Source organism: Gobius niger (genome assembly GCF_951799975.1).
Source record: "Gobius niger genome assembly, chromosome: 11".
NCBI lineage: Eukaryota > Metazoa > Chordata > Actinopteri > Gobiiformes > Gobiidae > Gobius > Gobius niger.
The window spans coordinates 25,475,451-25,482,424 of NC_136862.1; positions in this window are offsets into that span (position 1 = coordinate 25,475,451).

Consider the following 6,974-nt stretch of genomic DNA (forward strand, 5'->3'; position numbering starts at 1 on the left):
ACATTGAAGGGGCCATGAAGATAAAGAGAGACATTAATAATCAAAAAAATCCTTTTGCTATTTTTTTTTTCATTAAGAGTTCACAAACATCACACAACACCCACTGTTATCCCTCATTATTCTCATTTTGTGAATACAGGTTTTGGGGGATTTCTCAAGTGTAATTTATACCTTTTCATAATAATGAAAAAAAACTGCTTGAAAAGTTTTACTCTTAGTACATCTAAAGTACAAATTCGTATATTTTAGATTATTTTTCCCCCGACAAAATTTACTTTTACACAATATTCAAATGTTTTTGAATGCCCCTAGTGGCTCTTCAGCTACAGCTATTGCCTAAACATTTAGCTCTGCTAAGTACCAACAAAATACAAGGCTGTGTCCGAATGTCCACAGTGTTCAATGCATGGTGCACTGTGTACTGTAGTCCTCACTGTGTTCTATAGTGACGTCCGACTGATCAGAGAGAAGTGGTGGACTCAAAATGTCCAAGACAAAAGCGGTGTTTCCAGAATGAGTGCACAGTATAGTCTGCTGAACAGTGCAGCACTATATTGTGATTGAAGGGTCATGGTTAGTGGACAGTCGGACACAGCCCAAGTTATTCTTGCCATAACTTGTCAAAAACTAGAAATGTGCCACTTAATTAATGTGAAAAACTATTTTGGTTAGAAAAGAGTAACAAGTGTATTAACAGGTTTAATCATTTTACTATCCACAAACTAAATCATATGTTGTATGAGGAATATCATGTTTGTCACTGTGTATCGCTAAAATGACAATATAGACAGAGCTATAGCTAGATATGTGTTGTGGTCTCGCAAAAAAAAAAAAAAAAGAAATAGACTGTGAGCCAATTTAATAGAAAGAAATACTGAAGTACCTCACACGGATTCAGGAAGCCTAATCCTTGGTCCACTTTTGTAACTGCCTATAGTCTATTATACTCCAATGAAACGGCCATTTCCTGCCTTCAGACCAAATGATCCACGAACTGCCCTCGAGAGTCATGTCTGCGATGCGCGTTGGGCAGATCTCTTGTGTCTTTACGATGAGGCCCTGGTCAGATATGGGAAACATATTGTATCCATTTCACTTGACACAGATGAGTCATTCCTTTGTGATGCTATTTATTGCACTGTGGAGGCGAGAGCGGAGGCTGCTTCTGTTTTAGTTGTTTTAATACGTAGCCACATATGTGTGTTACTGCATGCTATAGTCAGTGTTAACTTTCTACTCTTTGGGGAATTGGGGTCACCTTTCTCTCACAATGTTTGAATACAACCTTGAGTAGGACATTAAGCAGTTTATTAAGACTTATGGTTCAAAATGTAGGATACAACCCTTTTTGGAGGAGGCCAAGGACTTTCACTAATCTTGTGTTTTGTGAAGTTTAAATTTTAATTTCACATTCGCGCCATTATTTTATGTACACAATGGGATCAGGTCTTTATCCTCAATGTTATTACAATTATACTTACTAAAGGCATAGGCACATTTTGTTTTCTGAAGGACGTGCTTTGCTCCAAGTAATTATGTATGTACATAAAATATACCGCGAATAATAGCCTTCGATTGGTACATATGATATTATCTTTGTAAATAAAAATGACCTTTCTACAGAAAAGAGTAAAGGAAACTTCAGTAAAAAATATTTATACTGTAAGCATATGCTAATGATGTGAAACATGTAAATAGCCTATTTTAGCGTGTCACTCAAACACTTAGTAGTAATGCCACACTTCGGTTGTTTTCTGCTCTTTTAATCCAAGCGTTTCTCTCTTTGCCAAATGTAACAGGTGTAAACATGAATGTAGTAGCGATTATTATTTTTTGTTGTATGGTGTGGCTGTGTAACATTTCCCCATGAGTATAGTCACATATCCAAGATCATCTTAAAAGAATCTCAGGTTAGAACGATTTACTCTCCAGTACACAGTGTTTGACTCGAAGCTGGGGTTAGGCATTGTATTCCAGTCCGACTTTTACTTTTGTCTATTATCTTTAGTCAAAGTCTGGTGAATCAATACGGCGAGACATTACCTGACGTGTTGAGATTTATCCGAACCCCTTTTCCATGGCCAAAGTTTGCAGCAGGATTCCTACCGTGGTTGCAAAATTGGCTCCCGGTCACCATGCCAACCAAATTATGATTTAATAGCAGTCCAAATATCACACCCCCCGGTATGAAAAATGTGTTATTATAATCGTGACTTGAAGCCATAAATGACAAATACTAATGCTACGTTCCAGGCAACTGGTCAATTTTTTGACCTCCCGACTTGGAAAAATGCCTTGAAACGCAGCTCGAACTTGTAAACTCGGAGATGGTCAGACTGCTCAGAGTTGGAGATGAGGAGAGCAACGGCAGCCCCCAGTGGAGAAGTGCAGCTAAAGAGAAAACTTTAACAAAACCAAAGCATCAGTGAAGTGGACGTTACTTTTGCTCACAGCCTTTAACCTCTGAACCCCCGCCTAAACCGAGCACATTTTCTCCAGTTCAGCTTTAAAGCAATACTAACTTGTAACTTGTTTACCGTAATAAATCCTTTCCGTAGTCCCTCTTGGGATAATACAAGTGTTAATGGGATGATTGGGGGGTCTTTCGTCTCCCCCTGGTGTCTCTGGCCAGAAAACCATGTTTGCAACTTGACTGCCACCGGACCGGAGCCACCAATACACACTAATGGAATCACGAAGAAGAAGCTAGCAGGCTAACGGGCAAAGTTAACTGCAGGCTAGCGCCACTTAAACAGTATTTACAGCCAAGTTTGAGTGATTATTTCCATTGGATGTACAATATACATCCCTCCCTTTGTCTTTTCTGTCAGCGTAGTATTTACTGTCAAGGACGATTAATACGTTAAAAAATCCCAACTTGCTACGACACCTGCAGTTGCGCTTATGGCCTCTAGGGGCAAGAGTTACTTTGTACCGATTTAACCCAAATCTAAATGCTTTTTGAAAAATAAAATAGTGACGAAAGCGAGGATGAAAACGCAAGAAAAAAAACGATGAAAAATTTGCGAAAAGGTGACAAAAGCAATAAAAATGTGGCAAAAAATGTGACCTACAAAACTGATCGCAACGTCTTTAGCGTTGCTGCCGCCTTTGCCGTACGTCACATTTTTGAAGCGTTTTGTCATGTTTTCATCACTCTTTAGTCGTGTTCTTGTTGCGTTTTCCTCGCAAGTTTGCCGCTTTTTTCAAGACGCTTTTAGATTTGGGTAAAGCCGAACTTGAGAAAATGTGTTCGGTTCAGGTGGGGGGGGGGGGTTGAGAGCTTAATATACAACCTTATCTAACAGGTTTTGAATTATAGCCGCAGTGAAGAAACATGAAGAAACGTTCATATAGCATTAGCATCTTTTGAGCTAACTGTAGTAGAATTAGCCGTTTAGCTGTTTACGTACGAGTTCAGCTGGAACGCTCTGAGGTCGTTAAAAAAAAGTCGCAATTTTGCAAGTGGCGAAAAGTTGCCTGGAACTCAGCATAAGCCGAGGAAGTTGGCAACTGACTCATTTAACCTTTGTTCACAATTGATGAGTTTTCCCCAATGGCCTTTTGTGTTGTGCATTGAATCCATAGCAAATACAGGATTATTCAGCAAAATCTAAAAAAAAAATGATATTGAAAAATACTGTATCTTTCCTACTCCACCTGTTCATTTTGACACTGCGTATGTACAAATTCCAACCAGTTTAAAATCCATATTATACAAATGATTAGCTCCACTCATCGGTATCAAAAATATATGATACAAAATGCTATGCGTGACTGAAGGCGTGATGTGGATGTGTGTGTTGGGCCGGTCAGTAAAGCACATGGTATGAAAGGTCAATAGTTCATTGCTTTCCTCTATGTGTTTTGATTCACAGTGCTTTTTTTTTTTTTTTGGTTGGATATATTTTTATACTGTCTATATATATTTAAAAAAAAGAAAAGAAAAAGTGCAACACTGTCGTCTGGCGAATCCTTTAGCGATTCTGACATTTATACTCTTGACAGAATGATAGAAGATTTTAAGCTCTCTGTTTCTGGAAGTCCTTTTCATAGCCCCTACGTGCGACTTTTACAGATTGCTCGTAGGCGGTAGCTCCCCCCCCCCCGACCCCCCCTCAAATGTTCGGGTGTAACGTGAGAAGTCAGGGTTTTTGCTTAAGACTTGAAAGGACACAATGGAGATGGGAGGACGAGGGCATATCTGGCGACAGTGATGTTTGCACACACTCACAGAAGAAGCCTTAGCCTGTATGCTGCCCAGGATTAACCCATCCAGCAGCGCCATACTATATATCCCCCCCCCCCCCTCTCTTTCTCTCTCCCCCGCTCCACCTCTCACCTCGGAATAACCCTGTCTGTGCCACTCACCAGGAAGCCCTAAAAGCCCTGTAAAACCAGTGTCCATCTTTACTACATGAAATCCTTTGGAAATGAATACCTTGTCAATAAATATTGTATACAGTTCTATCTAGTTGTGCAAATTCTTTCTGTTTGTGGTGCATGCATTTGAGGAGTCTAAGTATCAGACATATGTGGGTGAGGTACAGGGGCGGACTGAAAAACAGCCCTGGACTCTGATCAGCCTGGCCCAAATAAGCGTAATTGTGCACTTCCACAAATACATATTTTAACCTTTTACCACCCGCCCTAACAATAACGAGTGCATTTTACCCAGTTCGGCTTTTTGTTATTATTTTTTTGATTGGTATCATCAGCAAAGAGAAACAGAAGCAAAATCATTAATATAAATAATAAAGGTCCCAAAATTGAACCTTGTGGTACACCATACTCCACGGAATTCCTTTTAGATTAATGTTGGTTTTTTTATACTGGGCTTTACCCAAATCTAAAAGCTTCTCGACTGGAGAGCAACAATGTAACGCCTTATTTGAAAGCTAAGACCTACAAAAGTGATGGAAACTTTTCGTCACGTCGCCACATTTTTGTCATATTTTTGTTGTTTTGATACTGATTTTTTCTATCATTTTTTGTTGTCTTTTTCCTCACGTTTTTGTAAGGGGTTTTTTGTCTGTGTTTTTCTCCTGTTTTGGTTGACTTTTCATCCTCTTTTTCTCGCTATTTTGATGCTTTTCTTTTTAGCTTATAGATTTGGGTAAAGCTCGGTTGAGGCGGGACTTTTGGCCCTTCTGTGCTCTTCCAGAATGGACATATGGCCAGTCCGCCCCTGGTGAGGTATATGTTCTGACCCGTCCAGTTTACACTCGACCCCGCTCACGGTCATTGTGCTTGAACTATTTCACCACCAAAAACCTTCATTCTGTGTGAATCCGTCATGTACTGCACAGGGAAGTTGAACCTTGAAAATAGAATATGTGTGAAATGTTCTCATTGAAAAGATATGGCTGATTGTGGTAGAACCTTGAAACCACGGAAATTGTTTGTAGTAAAATGACACACTCTGTATTTAACACAGAGTGAAAAATTATGAACAGGACGAGAATATGCAATTCGGAACAAACTTAAAGGTGCACTATGCAGCTTTTTATGTAGCCTTTCAGTGACCCAGCGGTTGTATGGGTGGTTAGCTTGGCGCCTTCGCTTCCCATCCTGGTGGCTCAAATGATGCTGCAGGATCAATTTTATTTCCGCTTTTTTTTTTTTTTTAGGATTTCTGGTCAGCTTTCGGAATGAAACCTATGTGTAACCATGGGAACGGTTCAATCAGTAGTGAAAACCTAAAAAATAATAATAAAGCGTAAAATAAAGCATAAAATAAAGCGTCCTACTATTAATTTCGCCTTTTTTTTTTTTTACATCAAAAGTTGCACAGTGCACCTTTAATGTTGTTTTTTTGTTTCTTTTTTATGATTCATTATCGTATATCATAAAAAGAACCAGAAATATAAACAAAAAGCAAGAAAGAAATCTTTCATCAAATTTTTACACCAAAACAAAAAAACAGAAACTAGACTTTAACAACGTTGAAGATGCATTAAACAACTTTTTATGTGGAAAAAAAGTTTATATTTGTGTGTATTTTACCTTGTGGTGACTCGGCAGCTGTATGAGTGGTTAGTATGGCGCCTTTACTTTCCATCACGGGGGTCTCTAGGACACTCCAGGATCAATTGTTTTGTCGGTTTTCTGATGAGAGAGTCCATCAGCAGTGAAAACCTTACAAACAATTGATCCCGGAGCGTCCTAGAGACCACTGTGATCGAAAGTAAAAGTGCCATGCCGACCACTCATACAGCCGCTGGGTCTCTACAAGGTCAAATACGCACAAATATCAACTTTTGTTTTTCACATAAAAGTTGCATAATGCTCCTTTAAGTCCAGTTGAGTTAAAATGTCCGTTCACTGACCATACGCATTCACCCTATTTTAATTAAATGTCAATCTTACTCGCCCTCACAGAGAACACTTTCTCAACAGTTTCATTTGTCTGACTTAAAGCATTGGTTGACAACAAAACCAAAGCTATACTTCAAACTCCTCGGCTGTCTCTCCGTGCACAGGTTTGCCCGCGGATTCTCCCGGCGCTTATTGGGTCATTAAACCTCTAATGTCAGATCACCGCACCTGCCCCTGCAATGACGGAGCCCCAGCCTCTCCTGTGGCAACAGCTGGAGGAACAGTGACTGGAGCGCCCTCTGCGTGCCGTATATGCGACACTGCACCCTCTGGACGCCCCCAAGACAAGTGTCTGCCGCGCCACCGGTTCAAAAGCCGATCCAAACATAGAGGAATCCGCTAATGAGGAGACGCGTGGGAAGACACTGATCGCTGCTGAGAACAAAACGTCAGGACGTCGTCTGAAACAAGAAATTAAGCTTCCTTTTTTTTCCCACAAAGAAACAGCAGATGTGTCGGCTGATCTTTGATGCATACACATAATATACATATACATTTTCAAATTGAATAGTTTAAAGGAATAAGCCACCGTTTTTACATACTGAGATATGTTCTTACCTTAGCTTTGATGAGTTCTTTAGGACCTGTCTGGTCTT